Below are 12670 nucleotides of genomic sequence, written 5' to 3'. Positions count from 1 at the left end.
TTGTTTGTTTTGTTTTGTTTTTTTTTTTTTTGGTAAGATGGCTCTAGTAGTGCTTAGTTATGTTTAACTTCATTTGAAACAATTTTGTTAGATTGCATTGTGATAGCTGTCATATTGCTGTGCATTTTAAAAAACTTATCAGAATTGGTGAATTTTTGTGAAGCCATTTTAATATTGAAGAAGGAAGAAAATAAGGAACATTTTCAGCATACTATGCTTTATTATTTCAAGAAAGGTAAAAATGCAACTGAAAAACAAAAAATGATTTGTGAAGTATATGGAGAAGGTGCTATGACTGACTGAACGTGTCAAAAGCAGTTTTCAAAGTATCATGCTGGAGATTTATTGCTGGGTGATGTTCCAAGATCAGGTAGACAGGTTGAAGTTTATAGCAATCAAATCAAGATATAAATTGAGAACAATCAATGTTATACCACTCAGGGAGATAGCTGACATACTCAGAATATCCAAATCATGTGTTGAAAATCATTTGCACCAACTTGGTTTTGTTAATCACTTTGATGTTTGGGTCCCATGTAAGTTAATCTAAAAAAAACCTTCTTCATCATATTTCTGCATGTGATTGATTCTTTACTGAATCATAAAAAAAAGTTCTGTTTTTAAAATAAGTTGTGACAGGTAATGAAAACTGTATACTTTACAATAATGTGGACTAGAAGAGATCATGGGGCAAGCAAAATGAACCACCACCAACCACACCAAAGGCCAGTCTTCATCAGAAGATGATGATGTTGTGTATTCGGTGGATTGGAAGGGAGTCCTCTATTATGAGCAACTTCCAGAAAATTAAACAATTTCAACAAGTACTGCTCCCAACAGACCAACTGAAAACAGCGCTTGACAAAAGCATCTTGCTATTAATCAACCAAAAATACATCATCTTCCATCAGGATAACATAGGACCACATGTTTCTTTGATGACGAGGCAAAACTGTCACAGCTTGGTTGGGAAGCTCTGATCCATCTGCCATACTCATCAGACATTGCACCTTCAGATATCCATTTATTTTAATCCTTACAAAATTCTCTTAACAAAAAATTTCAATTTTCTGGAAGACTGCAAAGGGTACATAGAACAGTTGTTTGCTCAAAAAGTTTTGGGAAGATGGGCTTCCAGTCAAGGTGGCAACATAGGCAGACATGGCTTGCCTCTTCGCACAACCACATCAAAATTACAACTAAAATATAGAACAATCACTCAGGAATTTCAGAAATTCAGATATCGAGTTGAATGGAAATCTGACAACTACAGAATTGAAGAAACCACATCCATTCTGACTGGTAGGCAGGGTGCAGATGAGGAACAGGCTGACTCCACACCCACGTGGATAAAAATTCAGGAGGCATAGCTCAGGAGCAAGGAGTCTCAGGCCCACACCAGAGGCCCCAGCCCAGAATTCCAGTGCCAGAAAGATAAGTTCCCACTACTTCTGGCTGCGAAAATAAGCAGGGATTTAGTGGAGGAGGCTGCTGAAGCCATGAGCAGTTCCTCTTGGGGAACCCACTCACAGACTCACCTGCTCAGACTTGCATCCTCCGAACTCCAGCACCGGGGTGGCAGCTTGAAGGGCACCAGTAGTATACAGTAGAATACTGCAGTGTCTGGCATCAGGGTGAGCAAAGGTCATTCATTGTCCCTTTGCTGAGCCCTCCCCGCACAGAGCCAGTAGTCTGGTGCCATATCTGAGACTCCATCAACCTGCTAACACTACATGACCCACCTTGGAGATCCACAGAAGCTCTACCCGACCCAATTTACAGGCCCACCCAAGCTGCTTTTCCATAAGAATGGTGGGTCTTGGCTCCCAAGTCCTATCAAACCAGAAAGAGCCGGCTTCAGAGAGCCCTGGCAGCAGCTAGATTAGAGTCACAGCGTGGCTTCACCTGGGAATGGCCAAGCCCAGCACAAGTAGCAGCCATCCTAGATTGCTTTACAGCTCAGGAAAGGTGCCCTGGGCAAAACACAGGTGGGGGCTGACCTTGGCCTGTACTACCCAGGAAATCCCAGGATCAATGCACCCAGTGGACAGCTTCAGACCACGTGGGAGCAGCACCACCCTGCCCCTGCACAGCTGATCCTCCACAGAGGGCGGAGGTTGATGGTCAGTGGTCATAGCCAGTCCTTGTAGCTGACTGTCCTGGGTAAATCCCTCCCATTGATCTGCCAACAGCAACCAAGGCTCAATTACAATAGGTGGGCCTACTCAGACCCCACAAAGCATGCACCTCAAGTACCCAGCTTAGGTGACAGGGGAGGCTGCGCCCTACACTGGACCCTACAGGACACCTACTACATTAGGCCACACTACCAAGACCCAGAGTCAAAGCAGCTCTACCTAATACATAGGAAAAAAACAGGGAGGCTGCCAAAACAAGGAGACAAAGAAACATGGCCCAAATGAAAGAACAGATCAAAACTCCAGAAAAAGAGCTAAACGAAGTAGAGATAAGCAATCTATCAGATGCATCCCTATACTGTTTATAAGGATGCTCAAGGAACTTACTAAGGACCTCAGCAGCATTAAAAAGACCCAGTCAGAAACAAAGGATACACTAATTGAAATAAATAACAATTTACAGGCAAACAACAGTAGAGTGGATGGAACCGAGAATCAAATCGATGATACGGAACATAAGGAAGCACAAAACAACCACACAGAACAACAAGAAGGAAAAAAGAATCCAAAAAAATGAGGATAGTATAAACAGCCTCTGGGACAACTTTAAAAGGTCCAACATTTGCCTCAAAGGTGTGCCAGAAGGAGAAGAGCAAGAGCAAGAAATTGGAAATCTATAGTGAAAAAAAACTTTCCTAATTTGGTAAAGGAAATAGACACACAAGTCCAGGAAGCACAGAGAATCTCAGTTACGATGGATACAAAGAGGCCCACTTCAAGACACATCATTAGTAAAAGAGCAAAGGTTAAAGATAAAGAGAGACTTTTAAAAGCAAAAGAAAAGTTAGTTACCAGATGGTTGCCAGATGGGAAAGGGGAAGGAAAGGTAAATGAATGAAGAAGTGAGGGGATTAAAAAGTACAAATAGATAATTACAGAATAGCCATGGGGATGTAAAATACAGTATAGGAAATGGAGTAGCCAAAGCAATTACATGCATGACCCATGACAATGAACAATGGTGGGAGGATGGCTGGAGGGATTGGGGGTGCTGGGCAGAGGGGAGCAAAGGAGGAAAAATCACAACAACTATAATGACATAATCAATAAAACATAATTTTAAAAAAATTTGGGAAGATGGAATTATGAAGTTGCCTGAAACATGGCAGAATGTAGTGGAATAAAATGATGAATATATTGTTCAATAAATTTATTGGTGAAAATCAAAAGTGTGTCTTTTATTTTTACTTTAATACTGAACTAATTTTTTTGGCCAATCCAATATGTGGCCCCTTTTTGTCCACGAGACATTAAACTTGTTACTGCTTGGCAGTTTACAATGTATTTCAAAAGCACTATCTCATTTAACCCTCACTGCAACCCATTGAGAGTTGCTAAGCAATGCTGATCATCAGGGATTATTAGAAATAAAGAAATTCAGGGAGATTAAAATGGCAGAGGAGTCAATGGGAGTCACGCTGACCTCCTCCCAAGACCAAACTGGAATTGCAACTAAATAGTGGAGTAATCACCTGGAAAACAATGGAAGGATAGTGGGAGAGGAGCCTTGGAGCTGCGGACAGACAGTGGATTCGACAGTGGATTCGACTCTCACACATCCCAACGGGTGGGAAGTGCAGTGGAGGCTCAAGAGAGGGGGCTGGGTGCCCATGGGCACTAGCACCAGAGGGACATTGAAACGACCAGTTAGGTCCCCCCAAGAAGAACGGGGTCTGAATCATAAACAGGGACCCCTAAACTCCAGCAGCTAAAACCAAGAAAATACAGACAAAACGCAACCCCGAAAAGCTTAGGGGCGTTCTCTGCCAGAGACAGGTGGCTAGGGATGCAAAGAGACATGTAAAGGGCGAACGCAAAAATTGAAGTGGCAGCTACGCTCCTTGATCTCTGGGTAGAGGCGGCAGCAGGGTGGGCTGGTGCCTGGGAAAAGACTGGTGAGGAAAACTTTGTGAAGAGAACTGAGACGGCGGCCGGTGGAGCCCCGATGATAACGCACCTCCCACTCTGCAGCTACCATCTCGCTCAGGCATAAGGGAATCAATTAACCTTACTTTTGTGCGTTCTGCACACAGCTTGTGCATGTGAGCTGGGGGACTGAATGCAGACTGGCTGGGAGAGCCTTGAGGAGAGACTGAAAACGGAGGCGTTGGAGAAAGAACGGGAGGAGGAACCGGGGAGTCCCGACTCCCTCCCCGTTCTGTAGTCTCCATTGTGGGCTGGAAAGGCACGACCCCAAAGAGGCAGAAGAGGAGCGCCCACGAACCAGACTGCCCGCAATTGAAACGCAGTCCGCACAGGTGGTGGATCCTTGGCCGGCCAAAGGGATCACAGAACTGCCCCAATACCCCTGAGACTGGAAACGGAGGCATTGGGGAAAGAACGGGAGGAGGAACTGGGCAGTCCCAACTCCTTCTCCTTGCCGTAGTCTCCATTGTGCAAGAAGAGGCCACACCCCCAAAGAGCCAAAAGCCGAAAAGTACACATAGACACCCTAAAACCACCCAGTGCAGGCGCGCACACTTGCGCCGAGTGGCTGGCAAGGGTTGGCGAGCGTGTGTGTGGACCCACGCGGGCTGGCGAGGGCTTGCACAGGCTGGCAAGGCCTCCCACAGATTGGCACCAATATGACCTGCGAGGTAGTGCGCAGAGCGGCAAGGGCAGGCGTAAATTGACCCGCCCAGCCCGCAATTGCGGAGCGGCTCACAGAATTAGTAGATCCCAGGCGAAGGGGTCACAGAGCTGCCCAGAGTCCCTGGAGGAGAGACCGGACACAGGATTAACCGGAGAGTCCTGGAGCTGACTTCCTCCCATTTCCATAGTCTCCATTTGGCAAGGGCAAGCAACGCACCCAAAGAGCCAAAAGCAGGGAAAACACGCAATAGAAGACCCTATACTGACCAGTGCCGGGGTGCCCGCCAGCCAGAGGGCCAGACGAGTACACAAGGTCACGAATAAGCCCCCTGGTCTGGGGCAAGCACCCACGAGCCCAGGCGAGCGGAGGATCCTGCCGCTAGCACGCTCAAGGAGCAGGCTTGAGAGTGCAGAGCGATCCAAAGAAATAGTCCATCCCTGACAAAAGGGGTCACAGAGCTGCCCCAAGCAGGAGTCTGACACAGACAGTAGACTACTGGAAGGCTCAGATACATGACCCAAGGCCATATAGGGTCAACAACTGACATCATCAGAGGCAGGCCCAGAAATAAAAGTAAAGGGAAAAATAAATAAATAAAAAGACCCACCTACTACCATAGAAGTTTAATCCACAAAGTCAGGAAATCTAGACAGCCCAATTGAAGCAAAAGCAAAAATAAATAAATAAATAAATAAATAAATTACTTAACAGACTCTCACACAAATGGGAAGAAAAAGAAGTTCCCCCCAAATGAGTGGAAAAGGGGATTCCCCACAGAGAGAGCTAAATGAAACAGAGGCAAGGGAACTATCAGATATTGAATTCAAAACAATGGTTCTAAGGAAGCTCAATGAGCTCAGCCAGCTCAAAGATAACTATGAGAAACTGCAGAGATACTATCAGGATCTTACAACAAACTATATCAACCTGGAAAACAACATAGAAACTATCAAGAAGACACAAGAGGATATGAAGAATACCATTTCTGAATTGAAGAACACAGGAGAAGGAATCCAAAGCAGGCTGGATGAAGCCGAGGATCGAATCAGTGAGATGGAGGATAAGGTAGAAAAAAGCTCCCAGAAAGAACAAGAAATGGAAAAAAGACTCAAAAAGAATGAAGAGGCATTGAGGGAAATGCAGGACAACCTGAAATGCAATAATATCCGTATAAAGGGATACCAGAAGGAGAAGAAGAGGAGCAAGGGATAGAGAACCTCCTCAAAAAAGTAATGATGAAAAATTTCCCTAATTTGAGGAGAGAAAGGCTCTCATGGATACAGGAGGCACAGAGGACCCCACTCAAGAGGGACTCAAGGAGGTCCACTCCAACACACATCATCATTAAAATGGCAAATGTCAAAGACAAAGAGAGAATCCTCAAGGCAGCAAGGGAGAAGGAGAAAGTCACATACAAGGGGGCCCCGATACACCTAGGAGCTGACTTCTCAACAGAAACACTACAAGCCAGAAGGGAATGGCAACAAATATTCCAAGTCATGAAAAGCAAGGGCCTAGAGCCAAGGCTGCTATACCCAGCAAGGCTCTGAATTAAAATAGAAGGGGAAATACGGAGTTTCCCAGACAAGAGAAGACTAAAAGAATACATCTCTACCAAACCAGCACTCCAAGATATGCTAAAGGGACTGGTTTAAGAAGATGAAGGAAAAGAATGAGACAGAGAGGAACACAGGTACAAAGAGAAAAGATGAGTCAGTGTCTATCAGTAATATCTCTCAAGTGAATGGACTAAATGCCCCAATCAAAAGACACAGGGGAGCTGAATGGATGAGAAAACATGACCCACACATATGCTGCCCTCAAGAGACCCATCTCAGAGCAAGAGACCTACACAGATTGAAAGTAAAGGGATGGAAAAAAATATTCCAAGCAAATGGGCAAGAGAAAAAGGCCGGGGGTTGCCATACTTGTATCAGACAAAGTAGATTTCAAAACAAAGGCCATAAAGAGAGACCCAGAGGGGCACTTTATAATACTTAAAGGAAGAATCTATCAAGAAGACATAAACATTGTAAACTTCTATGCTCCCAATATAGGAGCCCCCAAGTATATAAGGAAATTGTTGGATGACTTCAAAAAAGATACTGACAGCAACACACTGATAGTAGGGGATTTCAACACCCCACTGTCAAAAATGGACAGATCTTCCAAACAAAACATTAATAAACATATTGTGGCGCTGAATGAAACACTGAATCAAAGAGACTTAACTGACATATATAGAACCTTACATCCCAAAGAAGAAAAATACACATTCTTTTCAAATGCTCACAGCAGTTTTTCAAAGATAGACCACATGATAGGACACAAAGCAAACCTCAGCAAATGCAGGAAAATTGAAATAATACCAAACTTTCTCTCGGACCACAAGGGCTTGAAACTGGAAATCAACCTCAAAGAGAAACCTCAAAAACTTGCAAACTCATGGAGACTGAACAGTAGACTATTAAACAATGAATGGGTCAATAATGAGATAAGAGAAGAAATCAAAAAATTTCTGGAAACAAATGAAAATGAACATACAACGGACCAAAACCTATGGGACACAGCAAAGGCAGTCCTGAGAGGGAAGTTCATAGCAATACAGGCTTACCTAAAAAAGATAGAAACATTTCAAATAAAAGACCTAACACTACAACTTCAAGAACTGGAGAAACAACAACAAATAAATCCCAGAGCAAGTAGAAGGAAGGAAAGAGTCAAGATTAGAGCAGAACTGAATGACATAGAGACAAAAAGAACAATTCAGAGGATCAACCAATCCAGAAGCTGGTTCTTTGAAAAGATTAATAAAGTTGACAAGCCTTTAAGCAGACTCATCAAGACAAAAAGGGAGAGGACCCAAATTAATATCAGAAGCGAAAGAGGAGAAATAACAACTGATACCTCAGAAATACAAAGGATTGTGAGAAACTACTATGAAAAATTATGTACCAAGAAATTTGAAAATCTTGATGAAATGGACAAATTTTTAGAAAAGTATAATCTTCCAACACTGAAGGAGGAAGAAACAGAAGGTGGAACAGATCAATAACAGCTGGGGAAATTGAAGCAGTCATCAAGAAACTCCCGGCACACAAAAGCCCAGGGCTGGATGGTTTCACAGGAGAATTTTACAAAACATTGAAAGAAGAGCTAACCCCTGTCCTTCTCAGACTATTCCCAAAAATCCAAGAGGAGGGAAGACTCCCAGACTCTTTCTATGAGGCCAGCATCACCCTGATCCCAAAACCAGATAAAGACCCTACAAAGAAAGAAAACTACAGGCCAGTTTCGCTGATGAACATAGATGCTAAAATCCTCAACAAAATATTGGCAAACCGCATCCAGCAATACATTCAAAAGATTATCCGCCACGATCAAGTGGGATTCATCCCACGGATGCAGGGATGGTTCAATATATGCAAGTCAATAAACGTGATACATCACATAAATAAAAGAAAAGACAAAAACCACATGATCATCTGGATAGACGCAGAAAAAAACATTCGATAAGGTACAGCACCCATTTATGATCAAAACACTCAGCAAAATGGGAATAAACGGGGCATTCTTCAACATAATAAAGGCCATATATGAAAAACCTACACCCAACATGATACTCAACGGGCAAAAACTGAAAGCTTTCCCACTAAGATCGGGAACACGACAAGGATGTCCGCTCTCACCACTTCTTTTCAACATCGTATTGGAAGTCCTAGCCACAGCGGTCAGACAAGAGAAAGAGATAAAAGGCATCCAAATAGGAAAGGAGGAATTAAAACTATCATTGTTTGCAGATGACATGATAGTGTATATAGAGAACCCTGTAGACTCTACCAAAAAACTCCTCAACCTAATAAGTGAATTTGGCAAAACAGCAGGATACAAAGTCAACATTCAGAAATCAGAGGCATTTTTGTATACCAGCAATGCAATAGAAGAAGAAGATATCAGAAAAAAAAATACCATTCGATATAGCAAGTAGAAAAATAATGTACCTAGGAATAAATTTAACCAAAGAGGTAAAAGACCTGTATGCAGAAAACTATACAACATTGAAGAAAGAAATTAAGGAAGACACAAATAAATGGAAGCATATACCATGCTCATGAATTAGAAGAATTAATATCATCAAAATGTCCATACCACCCAAAGCAATTTATACATTCAACTCAATGCCTATTAAGATACCAATGACATATTTCACAGAAATAGAACAGACATTTCAAAAATTTATATGGAACCATAAACGACCCCAAATAGCCGCAGCAATTTTGAGAAAGAAACGCAAAGTAGGAGGGATCACAATATCGGACATCAAACTCTACTACAAAGCCACTATACTCAAAACAATCTGGTAGTGGCACAAGAACAGACCCATAGACCAGTGGAACAGAATAGAAAGCCCAGAAATAAGCCCAGGTCCATATGGGCATCTAATATTTGACAAAGGGGGCAGAAGCATAAAATGGAGCAATAATAGCCTCTTCAACAAATGGTGTTGGGAGAGCTGGACGGCTACATGCAAAAAATTGAAATGGGATCATCAGCTGACACCACACAAAAATAAACTCAAGATGGATAAAAGACTTAAATAAAAGTCGCAACACCATCAAAGTCCTGGAGGAGAACATTGGCAGGAAACTCTCAGATATCCCACGCAGCAATTTTTTCACCGCTATGACTCCTAAAGCAAGGGACATAAAGGAAAGAATAAACAAGTGGGACCTCATCAAAATAAGAAGCTTCTGCACGGCGAAAGAAAACATAAGCAAAATGAAAAGGGAGCCAATCCTATGGGAAAATATATTCGCTAATGATACATCAGGTAGAGGTTTGATCTCCAAGATATATAAAGAACTCACTCGACTCCACTCCAAGACGACAAACGATCCAATCAAAAAATGGGCAAAGGACTTGGGCAGATGCTTTTCCAAGGAGGAGATACAGAGGGCCCAGAGACATTTGAAAGGATGCTCAGTATCACTAGCCATCAGAGAAATGCAGATCAAAACCACCATGAGGTACCACCTCACACTGGTCAGAATGGCCATCATAAACAGATCCACAAACAACAGGTGCTGGCGAGGCTGTGGAGAAAAGGGAACCCTAGTACACTGTTGGTGGGAATGCAGACTGGTGCAGCCACTGTGGAAAGCAGTGTGGAATTTCCTCAAAGTGCTGAAAATGGAACTGCCTTTTGATCCAGTGATTCCCCTCCTGGGACTATACCCTAAGAATACCAAAATGCCAATTCAAAAGAACCTATGCACCCCAATGTTCATAGCAGCACAATTTACAATAGCCAAGTGTTGGAAGCAACCTAAATGCCCATCAGTAGATGACTGGATAAAAAAATTATGTTACATATACACAATGGGATACTACGCAGCAGAAAGAAAAAAAAAACTACTAAACTTCGCGACAGCATGGATGGAACTCGAGAGCATTATGCTAAGCGAAATAAGCAAGGGAGCGAAAGACAAATACCATATGATCTCACCTATAAGTGGAACCTAACCAACAATACAAAGATGCAAGGAAAATAAGACCAGCAACACTGAAAGGAAAAGAAACCAACAGAGACAAGAGGGAAGGAGGGAAGAGAGGTGTGGAAAAGGAAGAGAAGGGGTAAGTCAAGGAACATATAGCAAGGACTCAAGGACAAAACCAAAGGGGAAGAGCTGAGGGAAGGCACGATGGAGGGGGCAAGGGAAAGTGGTAGGGGGTAGGCAGAGACAAATGTATTTGAAAAAATAAATTTAAAAAAATTTTTTAAAAATGCATTAAAAAAAAAAGAAAGAAATTCAAGCTCATTTTTAAAAAACAGAAATGAAAACTTGCCTACATTCAACGAATCTGAAAGTAGCAAGGCCAAGGTTCAGACTCAATGTTCACTGTTTTATCCACTTCATAAAATATAGAAATAGGATTAGATGGTTGTGAAAGTTTCTTTGAGCTTAAGCACCTGTGTTCTCTGTAATGCAGCCCCCATACATGAGAAGCAGTTTCCATGTCAGGAAACTGCCCCTGTCCCCCAGCTAAGGCACTGGAATCCAGCTGTCCACCACCTGTATGATAGTCATCTTCACGCTGGGCTGGGCACTGGGTTAGGCCAGCCTGCCTCTCACAGGATTTGATTCTTCCCCAACCACATGACACAGAGAGCCCTGTGCCTTTTTATAGATGATCTGAGGGCTGGGCAAGGTCACCCTCCTCGAATGAGGTAGAGCCAGGCTAGTAACCCATGTCTCAGTGCTCCAGAGTATGCACTCTGCCTATCACCTGACAGGACTCTGAGAGGACAGAAGAAGCCCTGCCTTGGCGAAGGGGTAGAGACATCTGCAGCATCACCCCGTAGACAGCTGCAGGGAGCCGGAAGGTCCGCATGCTGGAAGGCCTCCTCCCTCAGGCACACTGTCAGAGGGACACACACACAGGCTCTACAGGGACATGTCAACAATCAGTGGCTGAATTGTGCACTGAAACATAGTAGTTGCTGAATAAAATATACTAAACAATGCTGAATGAGAAAGGAGTTTGTATGAGAGCCAGAAGATGGAAAAGTGCTAGAAAGGCACTCTCCCAGTACATCTGGGCATGTGCTGCCTCCTCACCCATTTTCTTTGTGGCTGTCTGTTGGGCTTTCAGCCAAGCTCTTAGAAGTACATCATGCCCTGCCCTCATCTCCCTCTCCAGACACTCTCCTGGTGTGAACCACCCACTTGTATGACACAGAGCCCTGCTTAGGAGCAGGGAGGTAGCTGGCTGGCACTGACCGACAGCTAGGGCCTCTCCGCAAGCACCAACCCACACTTCTGAGTGTGGTCCACAGGCCCATAGATTTCAACATAATCTCAATTCCAACCACAAACTTGTTTCCCACTGGTATTTCTCATCTCAATTAAAGGCATGCCACCTCCCCAGTTTCCCAAAATAGAAATGTTGCAATTGTCTCCAGCTGCTCCCCTGCTTATTCATCCCCACATCCTATAAAATCTCCCCTGGCTCCTTCCTCCTCTCTATGCCCACTGTCAGTGCCCAGGTCTGATTCTTGTCTTTACTTGGATCACCTACAGTCTCCCCTGGTCCAGTCTTGCCTCTGTGCCAACCCCAGAATGTCCTTCTCAAATCTATGTCTGAACAGGTCGCCCTGCCACTCTGACTGGTTCCCCACTAAGGGAAACACCCGCTATGTGTTCAGGACTATGCAGATTCACTCTGACATGGTTGCCTAATTGGTTCCTACCATTCTCCTCTAGAATGCCCGCACACTCACCCAGGACTGCCAGACATGCCATTATTGTCTGTCCCTTTGTGCCCTCAGTCTTCCGAAAAGCAGTGCAGAATAGTCACAACTACCCCCCCACACACACACACACCACTCACCTCACTCATGCTTGTCCCTTCCTGGACACCTTTTGGGCAGAATTCATTACTTTGTTCCCTTTGCAATTTCCATTCATATATTACTGCTAATATAGCACCTCATTCATTCAGTCAGTCATTAACAAGCCTACACTAAATGCCTCCTGACAGCAGAGGCCTCTCTGGGCCCTAGGAATAGGTGATTGAATAGTACCTATTGCCCTGATTGGTTATTGGTGTGTGAGAATCACCTGATACTGACCTTTGCTGCTTCAGAACAGGTCTAATACACTGTATCTCAAGCATGGGTATACTCCCTTATACATAAGGTACCAATAAACCAGAATGGAAGGGGAGCTTCACTATAAACTATTAGGTGCTACTAGATCACTTATTTTGTTAGGAGTGATGATGTCAGTATATATGATAATGATCTTGTTTCTCCAGAGGTGCAAGTTAAAGGATTTAACATCGCTGCCCCACTGTCTGGCCCCATGGACCAACGACT

The sequence above is a fragment of the Pteronotus mesoamericanus genome, unplaced genomic scaffold, assembly GCF_021234165.1.
Source record: "Pteronotus mesoamericanus isolate MK-2021 breed Mesoamerican mustached bat unplaced genomic scaffold, CSHL_Meso_final scaffold_118, whole genome shotgun sequence".
In the NCBI taxonomy this organism is placed as follows: domain Eukaryota; kingdom Metazoa; phylum Chordata; class Mammalia; order Chiroptera; family Mormoopidae; genus Pteronotus; species Pteronotus mesoamericanus.
This window is presented reverse-complemented; position numbering follows the sequence as displayed.